General features: G+C 26.3%; 1 long non-coding RNA gene across 2 annotated transcripts; it reads left to right on the top strand.

The window, feature by feature from the left end:
- Nucleotides 1–8,256: 8,256 nt before the first annotated feature.
- LOC111287723 (uncharacterized) lies at nt 8,257–13,827 on the top strand. Of its 2 annotated transcripts, XR_002690011.2 has the most exons (6): nt 8,257–8,581; nt 10,611–11,153; nt 11,279–11,355; nt 11,750–12,019; nt 12,126–12,234; nt 12,523–13,827. It is a non-coding gene; the product is annotated as an uncharacterized LOC111287723 (long non-coding RNA). The 2 variants fall into 2 exon arrangements; XR_002690008.2 differs by lacking the exon at nt 10,611–11,153 and having other exon boundaries at nt 8,261–8,581.
- Nucleotides 13,828–15,524: the final 1,697 nt, after the last annotated feature.

The raw sequence follows: 15,524 nt of genomic DNA, 5'->3' as shown, positions 1-15,524 counted from the left end.
CTGATAGTGTATAAATTTTATACATTGACATTGTATCAAATATAAATATATTTTTATTAGGTTTAATGTCTTTTTAAAATATATTAAAATATTTCATATAATATGTAAATTTTAAAAATTTTTAATGTGATATCTAAATTATAAGTTTGTTAATTAATATGATATGCACTTATAATGTCATTAGTTTTAAATGATGATACATAATTGGCAACGAATTTTTGAAATATCATATTAATCAACGTATTTGTAGTTCAAATATGAGATTAGAAATTTTTAAAATTTATTTATAATTCAAAAATCAGATTAAAAATTTTTAAAAATTATTTATTAAATTAAACATTTCATTATAGTTCAAAGGTTATTGGGACTTTATGCCTTTCTAATACTATTTTATTCATTTGTTGATATATATTTAAGATTGATGATTTTTTCTTTTCTTTTTTTTTTTAAACAAAATTAATGATTTTTTAGTTAACATCTTTCTGGTAAACTAGTGCACTATTCTTTTTCTTTGCTACAATAATTTTAATTTTTTTTTTTAAATTACAACCTAAAAATAAAAAAATTTGTTGAAATTAGAATTTTAACTTGAGGCTTATTCAATATTAATTTTAAAAATGATTGCATGAAGTAATTTATAATTTTTTTAATAGTATACATTAATTGATAAAATTATTATTTTTATTTTATAATATTAATTTTATATATTGGATAGATAGATGAGTCCTTGCTTCATAGGTAAAATATAAACATAATGAAATCATGAGACTCGTGGCTAAATTCAAATAAAAAAAGGAAGGAAATCAAAGAAGAGGTTACTGGTGGAAGATGCTTCCTCGACTAATATGCGGGATGGGTCGATGGATCAGCTAAGTTTTAAAATTCGATGGGCTGAAAGTGTTGTATTTTTCTTTTTCAGAAGATATGGGCTCCATCTGGCCTATACCATCTGGGTCTAATTTTACCCTCCTGCTTCTATAGGTAACAACGATTTGATGCTTGATTCGAATAATATCTAGCATCTATGTTGGTAATATACCAACACCACATTTGTTCCAATTCCTATGTCCAATCAAATGCCACCGTATTTGGCCATTTCCCCCACTTTCCCTTTTACTCAATTATTGATATGTTATATTTTATAAAAAAAAAATTATTACTATGTTATGCAATTAGCTAAGAATAAAATAATTATCTTCATTCTCAATACAAGTGTAAGTTTCAATTTCACCGAATTGCATTAATTATTTTATCAACCGTAAGTAAAATTTTTGCAAACAGGATCTTATTCCTTTTAAGAAAAGATTATTATCATTAAACTGAATCTTTAATTTTCCTAAATTTTATTAGATATATATATATTTTATTAACGTAACATTATAGGTTTCATAAAATACTTTTTTTAAATTACCTTAATATTCTTTTTTTTTTTTTTGTTTCAAGTAAAAATTTAGGTTAATCATATTTTGGTGAAGGTAAAAGGGGAGAATAAGAAAATAAGGTTACTTAATTGATAGAAAGGATTTTTTTTCTTTTTTTTTTGGGTTAGAATAATAAAAAGGAAATGTTAATGACTGAGGTGTTGGGAGATTTTAGGTTCTAGTATGTTTCACATGTCACGTGTTTGTGAATAGCCAACAGCCAACAGCCAACAGCCAACCCAAAACCAAAATAATATACTATAGATTCTAAATTTTTATGTAGCTTTAGTGGGCTAGTTCAAGATGTAATTCTAGTAATCCAGGCGTTGGCTCCTCCTTTATAATTAGCAATTCAGAATGTAAATCAGCCTATAAAGTGTAAATAATCGATGTTTTTGGAAATGAGAAAAAGAGATGTATGCCTTTGTTGCCTCTTCTAGACTTGAAAACAAGATTATAATGCTCAGTCCGAAAAAGGTATATGCCATGGATTTGTGGACCATCGGAATTTTCTGCAATCACTACTTTCCAAATCATTCTTATAAAAAGCAAACAGTAAGAAAGGTGAAAGAACATTTCTTATTTAGGAGTTCGTATTGAATGAAATATGTAAAATATAGGCATTAGGATAAAAAAAATGCTTTTAATATTTAAATATTTATTATTTTATTACAAATCAATTAGATTTTTAAATATTTATTTTCACCAATTAAATTTTTATTAGATAAAAATTAATTAACTGTCAAAATCCATTTTCGTCTAATCCAAAAGCTTAATTAAGTAAAATTAAATGTTTATATCATGAGTTAGAAAGAAGATAGATAGAATACATGACTGAAAGAAAAGAAGTGTTAACATTTTCCTTTTTCTTTTTTATTTATAAAGGAAGACATATTTTGGGATAAAAAAGATTATAAGTGATAAAATTTAAATTTTAAACTTACTAAATATCATCTCTTAAAAATATTTATATAAACAAATTAAGATAAATCCTGAATTCTTCCCTTTCTTTTCCTTTTACAAAAATGAAAATTAAAGGGAAAGAATATTTCATTTCCTTGAAAATTCACATGTTTGATTTGTAGTCAAATTATGTTAGAAGTTCATTTACTTTATGAAAATTGGGAATTTAGTCCTTATACTATAATTCATATAAATTTAATTTTCACATTATTTTAATTTAATAATTTTAATCCAATCACTATCTTCGTTAATTTTTTGTTATTAAAAATATTGATATGATTGTTGATTTTGCAAACGTGACGTTAACTTGCTACCATGATAATTTGAATAAATAAAATCAGTTGTTAAATTATATAAATTATCTTTATACTTGCATGAAATTTAAAATTTAATCTTTGTATTCGCACGAAATTTTAAAATTTAATCTATCTAATATAAAATATTTTAAATTTTTTAGTATTTTAAAAATATTAAATTTAAAAATATCTTAATCTCTCTAGTATAAAAATATTTTATTTTTTATTATATATAATTAATTATTAATAATATCATATTAATAATAATACTATTATCATTATATTAATTTATTCTAATATTAATAATTTAAATTAATATTATTTTAATTATTTTAAATATATTATATAATAAAATTTATAATGAACCAAACTATTAAATAAAACTATATTTGTAATGAATATGAAATTAATCATAAATGAAATGATCATTTCGTCAAACCAAATAAAATAAGAAATTCAAATTTAAATTCTTACTTGGGTTGAGTTCTTATTCACTTGAAAGATAAATGTTGAATCTTAACAAAATGAAATGAGGAAATGATTTATTTGATAAATTGAAGTATCAATATCATGTATAATAATGAGAACTTTAATTTTTTTGGATTTTTGCAAAAAAAAATTATATAAATAATTATGTTAAATTAAATAATAAAATTAATTCTAAAACCAATATAGATTAAGTTTAGTAAAGTATTTTAATATGTTTAGAATCTTGAATCTAAATTTGATTATAAAAAACCACTGAAATAAGATTTAATTTAAAGGAATAGAAACATTGTTTGATGGATAATTTTACCCTTATTGATGAAATTATTATTCTAATTCATTTCATAAATTAATAAAAAAAATAGTTTTATTAAAAATTAGATAATAACAATTTGTATCATACATTGAAAAATTTATGATAGACTTTTAATATATTTGTGTAAGATTTTTTTTTAATTGTGATAGATTTAGTGATAATATATGAAAATTATGTCAGAATATTGTGATAAAATTTTCAATATTGTGATAGAATATTAGAATATAATATTGTGGCAAATTTTAAATTTTAATATTTTTAAAAAATAAAAATATTTAAAATACTTTTTGTATTAAAGGAACCAAATTGCAAATTTAGTGTGAATACAAGAATTAAATTGCAAATTTCATACAAATATAAAGATTAAATTTTAAATTTCATATAAATATGAGTATATGAATTATTTGCATAATTTAATAACTGATTTTATCCATTTCAATTGCTATGGTAATAAGTAAATATCATATTAGCAAAGCAAATGCCCACAATATCAAGTCAATGGTCACGTTAGCATTTTTAATAACAAAAAATTAATAAAATTAATGATTAAATTAAAATTATCAAATTAAAAAATATGAAGATTAAATCTATATGAATTATAATACAATTCTAAAATTTCATAAAATATAGGGATTTCTTGCATAATTTGACCTTGACTTATTGATGATAATTAAAAACCCAACCAAACTTTGCAGCCAGCTACGATGAACGTGATTCACTCACCCCCCAAACAACATATCCTATATTCACATTTCAACATAACACTCTATCTATAGCCTACCTAATGATATAAATAAATTTCATATTTCTTCTTTATAGTTTCATTGATTGAAGGTTGCAATGTGATCAACACCCTCTTGGCACAACGTTATGGGATCCTTCTCTCATCATCAAGAAGAATAAAGAGTTGTTGAAAGTAAAATGACAAATTCCAACTCTTTTCACAAACAAAAATAAAACATTAGGAAATAATAAACAAACAAATAAAAAGGTTAAAGGGAAACCGCCAAGTATAGTTTAAGGAAATTTTAAAAGATAGACTTTATTGGAATCTTTCATCACATAAATCAAAGTCTAAAATCGATTCATTTTAATTTTTAATAAACTTTAGTTCAAGGCAAAGTAAGGCATCAGTTACAACATTTCTGACATTGAATTAATAAAGAAAGGCTTGCTTTATTCAAAAGAGGTGCAATTCTTTCTTCTTTTTTTTTTTTTTTTAATTTGAGATTGTCAAAATTTAAATTTTAATTATTAAAATTAAAAGTTTAATATTTTATCAAAAACTACGTGATTGGTTGATGTAATTCACTAATTCTATGTATTGCTTCTCAAACTTAAGAATGAAGTTTACTTAATTTTTAAAGTAAAATTCATATTCCTTTTAATTTGATTTGATTTGAAAATTTTGGATGGATTCTAAATGTCTATGATATTGCGTTTGTAGTGTAAGCCAACCTTTTAAATGTAAACACAATGTAAAACTCATTATTAAGGTTAAATTTATAATTGTACAATGAATAATATTAAATTTTGTTACTATATTTTTAATTTTATTAAATTTGATCATTGTATTTTTAATTTTATTGATTTTTGAACATATAATAACAAAATTAGTGAAAAATTATTATTTGCATTAAGAAAATATTATATGAAATATTTAAATTTTGTTACCTTTTATCTAAAAATCAACAAAAAATGAAAATACAATTACAAAGTTTACCATTTGTATTAATAAATATTTAATAAAATATTCTAATTTCATATTTTTGTTCAAAATCAACAAAATTGATAATATAACCAAAAAATTTAAAATATAATGGCAAAATTTAATATTAAATTATAATATAATAACAGACAAGATAGAAGCCATATTTCGTTGCGGGTGTATAATATAATTATATAATAGTTTAGATAATAAATAAAGAACAGATTTATACTTTTACAAATGTTTAATATTTTTTCTCAAAAAAGTAATAAATATTAAGATTAGTTCATCTAATGATGATTAGATATAAATGAATTCATTGAAAAATAATTTATTTGTAATCATGATTGGATCACAAAAAATTACAGTTGCTGTACAAATTGATTGTGATATTTCAAAAGAAAGTTATATGAAAGTGTAAAGTTGAATAAACTTGTTATATTTTTCTGTATGATTGTAATTTATTAAGAAATTATTTATACATTAGTATTCGAATTGTAGTCAAAATTTTAGTCAAATACATGATGTGTCTAAAAATAATCAATTAAAACATCTAATGTGTTATAATTTTATACTTCATTTGATTAATAGTATTGATTTTTAAAAGTACTTTGGTGGACAAAAATAAATTTCAAATATTTAATTATGAATTTTTAAATTTTAAATATCAAACAAAACTTTTAATTATAATTTGAATATTAAATACATAATTAATCCTTTTTAAAAAATAAAAACCGAAGCAATATAAAAGCAAAGAGAGAAAGAGATGTCAAAAGACATAATTAACCTTAAAGGCCTGAAATAATTTCAAAAAAACCACTCGATCTCAGTTAACCTAAAAAATTCCATGTTAAAAGACAAAACAAACCCCCAATCAAATTATTCATAACATCAATTAACCCCTAAATAATTTTGTATCCCCTCATATAACTTGGCATAGATATTGATGCATCAATTTAATAAGAATGGGTTAACTTTTATATATTGTTGTTGATTTCATTTTAATCCATGGTAATTGTATAGCTGACAAATTTAATGATTTTCCTAGCTTGAAAGAGAAAAAAACAAAAAAAAAAAAAAAATCACGTTTAAGCGCCAAAAGGGTTGAGTACGAAATGAAACTTCATAACTGACAGAAACCAACAAATTGCTTATCATACTTACTAAAAATATTTTAAACAAAGAAAGAAAGGGGAAAGCAAAGGGTGCAAGTGAGATTAAAATGTGTCCCAGGTATTTATACTTTTTTATTTTTAAGAATTTAATCTCTTTAGTATTATTTAAAAAAGTTTAGTCTTTATAGTATTATTTTTTAAATATTTTAATTTAATTGTTAACAATATATATATGGACTAATTTTTTTAAAAAAATAATACTATAAAAATTAAATTTCTTAAAAATAATATTATAAAAATTAAGTTCTTTTAAATAGTGCTATAGAAATTAAATTCCTAAAAATCAAAGAATGAAGGGACTGTGACACATTTTAATCTTCTTGTTATAAGCACAAAATATAAGGAATCATACTTATTATGAATGAAACAGAATTGATGACATCGAAAGCATAATTATAATAAGCCACTTTGTATCTAATTTTTCTATAAAAAATTGCTTGCATATCTTTAATTGTTTCATAATAATATCTAATTTGAAAAGAAAAAAAAATCACTTTTAATTTTTCTTATTATCCTTAACCGTAATTCTAAACTTTTTTTTCAAAAAAAATAATTTTACTACAAATATTTTATAATTAATAAAATTCAAATTTTAATTTAAAATTTTTAAATTTTGTAGAAAATCTAAGTAAGAAATTACATATAAAAGAAGAAGTATTTAAACTAGAACTTTAACTAAGTTAATTTACATAGTCACACTTAGCAGGCAGCATGTAGCAAATTTGATATTCAAATTTCATCACTTACAACCATTTCTCCTATCTCCAGCTGTGACTTTTTGTAAAAAAAAAAAAGTACATATAATAAGATTTATATTTGATATGTTGTTAATGCATAAATGATATACAATATCAGCACATCACAAATTGAAAATGTTAAGATCATTTAATTTTATATTTTGTGATATTTAATTTTTAAGATCTTTAAACTTTAATTTTACTTATTAATGAGATGTCAATTTATGATGTATATTGGTTGTGTATAAGATATAGAAAACGGATGGTATGATATTGTTATTCATGTTAGCATTTTTTTTTCATTTAAATCATGTCACATAATCACATTTATACCCTATTATTATTTTGGGGTTTAAAAGAAACTAGATGAGATTTGGTTAATTTATGTGCTTAATTGAATGATGTGTGCTCTTAATTGTGAGATTTTGATTGAGTTGAATTGAATGAGTTACAAGGTATAGATTACAAGGTTTGCACTTAATTGGATTCATAGAGATTATTCAATAATGTTCTTATTTTTTTATTTTAAATTACATGAATTTGAATATTAATGAATCTAACTATTCATAAATTTAGTCATTTATGAATTCATAGTATCCATTAACCCAATTAGTTATGAATGAACATATTTCTACAAGAAAACAATTCAATGTCGACGAAAAATTAATGAATCGATAAAAAATTAGTGACAAAAAAATTTTGTAAAAATTAATGAATCGATAAAAAATTAGTGACAAAAAAATTTTGTTGCTAATAGTCATCTTTAGCTATAGAATAATGACGGATATTGGTTAAGGTCACTAATTCCATTGGAAAAATCACAACAAGAATAACATCGCTAATTCCGTTGCTAAATCTCTATTATTAATGATAGATTATCACTGTGTTGCTAATTTTGTTGATAATTTTAGGCGCCAAAATTGAAGGGGTGGTGCCAAATTCACTGACGGAACTAGTGATTGATTTCCATTGCTAATGTCTTCAATACTGGTGGAATAAGGGACACTAATAAGTAAATTTATTTTCAAAAGAAATAAATTTCAATTTTTTTTGTTTTTATTTAAAAAGTAATTTATATTTCTTTAAAAATAATTTATGTTAAAATTTAGAAAATAGCAACGAAATTAATAGCTACAAAATTTTTCAATCGTAAAAAATTTGGAAAGGGAAATTGTGATGGAACTCTGTCTCTAATTTCATCGATAAAAGTCTTTCTCTCTCCCCTCCAATATCCTTTTCTTTTCCTTCCTCTTCTTTTGCGACCCACCTACCTTTCACCTATTTTACTTAAACCAGTCGACCTTCAGTCACTTCAAACGTCGTCTAACCATTAGAAGTCCGCCAACCTCTGCTTCATCGAATCCGCACCACTTTTGGCCATTTTACCCCCAAAACAACCCCAAATCGAACCCTCTCATATCACCTTCGTTTCCCTTTGTTTTTTAATAAATGGCTAACAGTTTGCTATTACTTTCAGAGGTAAGTTGAACCTCTATCTTTCCCCAACTCCTTAGCCTTAATTATTTCTTTGTAAAGTCTCTTTTTTCTTTTTTCTTTTTCTATCTTTTGAATTAATAATTTTGTTTAATTATTATTTTTTGGGTTATAAGCTTTAACACGATTTTCATTATTAAACAATACTTTGGTAATTTCTTTTACTGCTAAATTTTAATTTGTTTAAATTAATGAATAATTAGGGTAATTTTTTTAATAATTTGTGATAATTATGAAATTAGTAGTGAATTATTAAAATTGATGTTGAATTAAGTGTTATTTGTGTAGAAATATTTTTGAAAATATGAAGTTTATTTGGAATTTGTTGAATTGAAGTGGAATTTGTGTAAAATTATTGAGAAAATTGTGTATTTTTGTGGAATTTAAAAATTTTGTGAAAATTATGTTGTACCAAAATTTATTTAATTATCGTGAAAACTGTGAAATTGTGAATTTTTGTGAAAATTATGTAATTGTGAAATAATGAAATTATTGTAAAAATTGTAAAATTGTGCATTTTTGTGGAATTTTGAGAATTAATGTTTGATTATGACATATATAATTTTGTGCTTATGAACTTTTTGCCACTTAAGTTTGAAAAATGGATAGAGATAAATCTTAGATGTATCATCTGTTAGATGCAAATAGGTTTATTATCAATGAATTCCTGAAAAGAGTTGAGAAGTTTATAAATTTTGCATTTTCTTAAACAAATTTTGTTAGTGGGGATAAAATTAAGTGTCCTTACAACAAATGTTAGAATAAATGATTTTCATGCAGTGAAGTGCATAAAAACCTTTATTATAAAAGTTTTTTCATTGGTTACATGAATTGGTATCTTCACGAAAAAGTTGAACAAGCGGAATCATAAAAAAAGTAGAGATCTTGAATTTGATCCAATGTGTAAAGTAGAAATAAAAAATCCTTATGCAAAAATGGTTATGAATTCTTTAGATCTAAATTTTGGTTCAAATGTTAATTTTGGTAACGAGTCAAGAAATGATTGAGAAATAACAAATAAGGGGACACCAAACTTTTATTCTTTGATGAATGGTGTAGATGAGTCATTGTAGTCGGGTTGCACAAAGCATATGACATTATTTGTTGTATCTCAACATTTAAATTGTAAGTCATAGTTTAACATAAGTAAAGCATGTTTTGATTATCTCATTGTGATGATAAAGGATAAGCTTCCATAAGACGAAGATGGCAAAATTTGACTTTGGTTTAGTCAAAATATATGTATATGAGAACAATTACATGTTGTTTTATAAAGAGAATGCCAATTTAATTATTGTTTAATTTGTGATCATCGTTGATGTAAACCGAACAAATTAAGTGTGGGTAGGCCAAAGAAAATTTTTTACAAGATTTTGCATTACTCATCATTTTATACTTCCTGATGTAAAGATGAGCTTACGGGAGAAATTTTAGGCCTTAACTAATTAGAAAACTTAATTCAAGTAGTAGAAATTTGAAGATTGTATGATTTATTCAAATTATGAATTGCTTTTCCTTTTATCTTTGTACCAAAATTTGAATTTTTGGACTATTTAAATATTAGATAAATCTTTGAATTTAGACAAATAATTCTATTAAACAGGTATATCATGCATCAATGACAAAATCAATACTCCTATGCTGTCGATATTTCTTGTTTGCAAATGAATCGTATCTTTTTTTTTTTTTTTTTTTTTAGTTTAATAGTGTGAACAAACTAACCTAGAAATTGTTGTGAAGTTAATTTGTTTCCAGATGCCCATTTTATATCGTAGTAATCTTAAAGTTAATTTCACACGCACACAAATTGGGGTACATAATTGAAAGTTAAAATTCGAGAGCCTTTATATAGAAATTATACCACAAAGTAAAAGATTAATGCCTATATATACAACATTGACAATAATCTATGCTAATATATTAAAACATTCCCCGATTACAACATGAAATTGCAATTAGGGTAATGTATTAACAAAAATTTAAAGGGTAAATTTAGGCAAAATTTGTTTTACAGTCGGTATGGACAGATGAAGAAATTTTTGGATGCTTGGCACAAAACTGCTTTAAGAGACGAGATCGAGCTCTAATTTTTTCTACAGTATCTCCTCCATGGAAGCTAGCATCGAATCAGCCGATCATGATCCACTTCTCACGCACCCGATCCAATCTGTAACTTCAAAATCCAAATATACCCTCATTTCCCTATAAAATTTGCCTCGTCGCCCTAATCTTCCATGGCTTGACTCGAAAACCCGACCCATATGGACTCTCTGCACAGTTTCCCTCTACTCTTGACTCCCCTCCTCAGCCTCCTCTGTTCTTAACACTAAACTCGACTCCGACCATGACCTTACTCAAGAACTGAGTATGGTCTCTGAGTTTCTGACTCTGCGAGGATTTAGAGTGAAACCTAATCCACCTCAATTGCACCCTCGAATTAAGCCTCGCACTTGCTTCTTCGATCGCATTGTTGACCTTTTTGGCAATGTAAATTCAAAATATATCGATCTAGGATCCTCCTTTGGTTCTCGAAGCTCCGCTTCAAGTTCTAATCAATGTAAAAGTTTTGATTTTGATATTAAATTTTTTCTATTTTTGTTGGAAAGTTGAGGCATTTTTTTGAATTTTTGCATGGAGAGCGTTGATTTTATTTGTTACTTTGTGGAAATTACTGTGTTATAGATGGAGAAGGATGGGGGAGAAGCTGCCGGCATTGACCAAGGAGGTGGCGAGGGTGGAAACCATCCGAGCATATGCCGGTGAGGGTTCGAAAAAACCATAGCTTATTAGAATTCTGAAATGCTTGTTGAATCTAAAAAAGGCCTTAAGAATTATTAGTGTTTATATTGTTATGGGATTTCAGTTGTCGTGATTCAATATAAAAAGAGAGGTGTTTTAGTTGTTCAATGGTTGAAATTAAGGTAAACTTTGTTCATATTGGTCTCGCTTTAATTGATGCTTTTGTTATTTGTTTTTTTTTTTTTTTTTTTTTTTTTAATTTTCTTGCAAAAAACGAATAGAAAGCAAAAGATAAAAAAAAAAAAAAAAAGAAACTAAGTAGTCCCTGGACTACAAGGGACTGCATTTGTTTGTACATGTTAGTAATGTATTAAAAAAATTAAAGGGTAAATTTGGGCAAAAATTGTTTTACAGTCGGTGGACAGAAGGAGAAACTTCTGGATGCTGTAAGAGGAGAGGCTTCTAGATTTAAAAGGATTAAAAAAAAAAAAAATGAAAACAGAAAAGGGAAGAGAAGGATTGAAAAACAAAGTAGAAACTTATGGACCTCATAATCGAAAAAAATTAAAAGAGAGAAAGGGAGCGGAGAAAAAGAAGTGGAAAGAGAAGAAGGAAGCATGATCGGATATAACAACAAAAAATTCTGGCTAAGAGATACAAGAATGAGGCTTATGAAACACGACGGTATGTCAAATTTTAATAATATATAAATTTTTTAGCACAAAACTGCTTTAAGAGATGAGATTGAGCTCTAATTGCTTTTCTTCTTTTCAATTAATCTTGGGAGAAGTGCTTTGGGACATGCAGAATTGTCTGCATAGAAGCATCACAACTTTGGAATGGGGGAACAGCTTTGTTTCTCTCTATAGCGAGGATAATCCCAACCTGATTTTTATAATGTATGTTTTTCTTATTTTTTGAATTACCTTTTTTTCAGGTTTGCAAGGTGGTTAATTGCAGTTTGAAATTAATTTATATTAGTATTTTTTTTATAGTTGGTTTTGAGTCCTTTTTTGTGTTAGATTGATTGTTAACATTCCAAGTTTCTTATCATTTTGTGTTTCTTTTACCAGGCTCAATCAGTTTATACTTTCTATCATTGATGGAAAAGAGTTTGAATGGATTTTTTGTCTGTTTTGCGTGTTGCTCAAAAAGGGTTTTTAATTATTATTCTATTTTTTTTGCAGGCACTGTTGAAGGTTTTTGGCTCATTAAGTTTGAGATGAATTCAGGTTAAGGTTTTGTTCTTTCATTATTGTTGGTTTTTTTATTTGCTTTTGCTTTGTCTTTTGAGACCCAAAAGCAATAACGGTAATTATTGTATTACACTCAGCATGTTATTGATCATCTTGGCTCAATTGTTCTTGACTGTGTATCACTTTTTTTTTTTTTTTTTGCTTTTTTGGTTTCTTGATCTCTCGCATTTTTCCTTATAAGTTATTGTGTTGTTTTTCTTCTATTTTTTGCTTTGTGTTTTATTGCTTGGACGATTGGTCTGTTAAGCAGTAGCTTTTAGTCATAGATCGTGTTAGTTGAGCAAAGGAAAAAAAGCATGAAATTCTTTGGAGCCACGACCCTGATAAAAACTCCAAGAGTGATGATACAAACGGTCTAAGAAGACATTTATAACTTGTTGCACCAAAGTCTCGAAATCTCTGCTCCCAATCTCCAAACTCCTTCAATGGCTATACCACAAATGAGTTCATGGGAATCGTCCAAAGTTATAGTCAGCCCACCTACAACCACAACTTTGACAACCCCTCAGCAACTCTGTCAACCAAAAGTTATTATTTCTGCCAATCAAACACCACAGTCACTGCCCACATCTATAACTGGCAGACAAACAACGAGCTAACATTTTCTAGATAAATCTACAACAAAAAGATTTAAAACTGCTGCAACCGAAATTGCAATTAGGTTTGCAACAACTGATATGACCACCAACATTCCATTTACATTTTCATGTTCTTTCATTTTCTTTTCTTTGCTTGTTTAACTTCAAATTTTTTGCTCCTCCTTTATTGCGATATCTTATGATTTGTAAGATTCTGTTATCACTTAGAATTGGTTTTTTGTCTGCCTGCTTTTCCTATTATTATTGCTGTCACCAGTTAAATACTTCATACAGATTTTACTTATTATCTCCGATCCCTAATTAAATAGCTCATCAATGATTGTGAAGCTTGATGCGCCAGTGCGGGATGAATCTTTCATGTCTGGTATTGAAGACATACCAGTAACTCCTGTAAAAGTTGTTTTAGGCCACAGAGATGAATGCCAAACAGCTTAGAGCACTGCACACAGTGTTTCATAAGATGAATATGAAGAATTTCTTGTAGGTTCTTCCAAGTAAGGTACAAATTAATATTTATATCTCCTTAGATACAATTTATCATGTATTATCAACTTTATTACTGTTTTGAGGAAAAAAAAATCCATGTGACCTTTTAATATGATTTCATTCATAAGTTGCAATGTTACTCTTTTGCACATCCTTTCGGCTTTCGTCTGAAGTTGCTTCAGAATAGAATTTCATATGCTATTGCCATTAACTATAAAACTTAACTTTATTTAGAGCTTTTGTAGGCTTATCCTTTAATTACAACTAAACTTATAGCAACCTACCTTTCCTCTTAAAAAATAGCCTTTGACCAAATTAATGTTGGGTTATCATGCGTTCTCTCATGTTTTATTACTGGCATAGCCCAGGTTGAAAGTTGGAACAACTTGATGGAGCTTCCTAAGACAATAGCCACCTACGTCTTGAGCACATGTAAAAAAAAAAAAAAAATATTTACCCAACAAGCTTATGAAGCACATCAAATATTATCATCTTAGAGATGTTTGCTGCTACCATCGTGCTGATATTCTTTTTTTATTTGTTTCCTTTTGGTATAGTGTTCTGTTTTTTGTTGCCTCCCTCTTAGAAGCTTTGTAAATACATAAAAGCATGTGCAAATAGTTCTAACTCTCTTAATGTGTTAAGGGTGGAAAGTCTTTTTCAATGGTTGTTTCCGTTCCATTGTTTTTTTTTTGGTGATACTATGTACAGAAAAAAAAAAAAAAGAATGGTAGTTGGAATGTGTTTTGGGTTGCATTCTGTTGCATACATTGGTTTGTCAAGGTTCATAGAAGATTTGATGGTAAATGGATAAACTGACCTTCAGATAACCACTTTGTAACAACAAAATAGTTGGCCTTACTTTTTAAATGCATTAGCAGAAAATCTAAAATTTAATTTTACTCGATCATTGTTTCTACATACAAAATTTTTAGCTTGAAAACTATTAAAGAAATGATCCTACATCCCACTATTAAAGGAATTGTTTGTATAACAATGTATGCAAAGTTATTCAAACCAAAGGATAATATAATAATATGAACAAGATCATATATAAAAAATAATGTAGAAAACATAATTTGTAGAGGCACGGTGGAAGAATATTTGCAAAAGTGTTGTAAAAGTGATGTTGACTTGATTCATTGGTCATTGACAAGATCATGCATTCAGTAATTGTCCACTATCCATAGTGTAGGTTTTTAATCACTGAAGTATGAGATTTCTCAGAATGTTCGTGAGGAATGCCTTATTCCTTTACTTTACCAATTTCCCTTTTTTTTTTTATTTTTTATGTGACTTATCATATAGTCTTACATATGAATGAGACCTTTCTCATATTGTGGATAAATATTCTTTCGTCATATTTCATTTTTTATGGCTGAATGCCATGATTCATGAAGGAGAGAATAGGTGGTATTTTTTTTTTGTTTAATTGAATAACACCATTTTATTGGAGGTTTATCTAACCCATGAATGGGTGATTTATTCCAATATCTCTCGCTCACATAGAATGGGTGGCAAACTCTCACGATCATGAAAACGTTTCTTTACTCTTTATAAAAGGTTCATATAAGAAAATAAGTTATGCAATTAGCATACTTTGAAAGCATAGTTGCTATACGACTGTTAGGTGCATATAAGACCTCAAAATCATATTTAGTCACTTATATAACTATTAGATATATATAGTAACTCTCAAATACAACTAGAATAAGTATGTAGCATTTTAGATCCATTCAGTTATATTTCAAGTTTCTCACGATCTCTTTTTTATCATATTGCTTGATGTATTTGTGTATTCACAATTATGTTTTACTTCTCAAACATAATTAGTTGGCTTGTGATTGC

This window comes from Durio zibethinus, chromosome 4, assembly GCF_047325235.1.
Source record: "Durio zibethinus cultivar Kanyao isolate XHJ-2024 chromosome 4, ASM4732523v1, whole genome shotgun sequence".
Lineage (NCBI taxonomy): Eukaryota > Viridiplantae > Streptophyta > Magnoliopsida > Malvales > Malvaceae > Durio > Durio zibethinus.
This window is presented reverse-complemented; position numbering and strand designations above follow the sequence as displayed.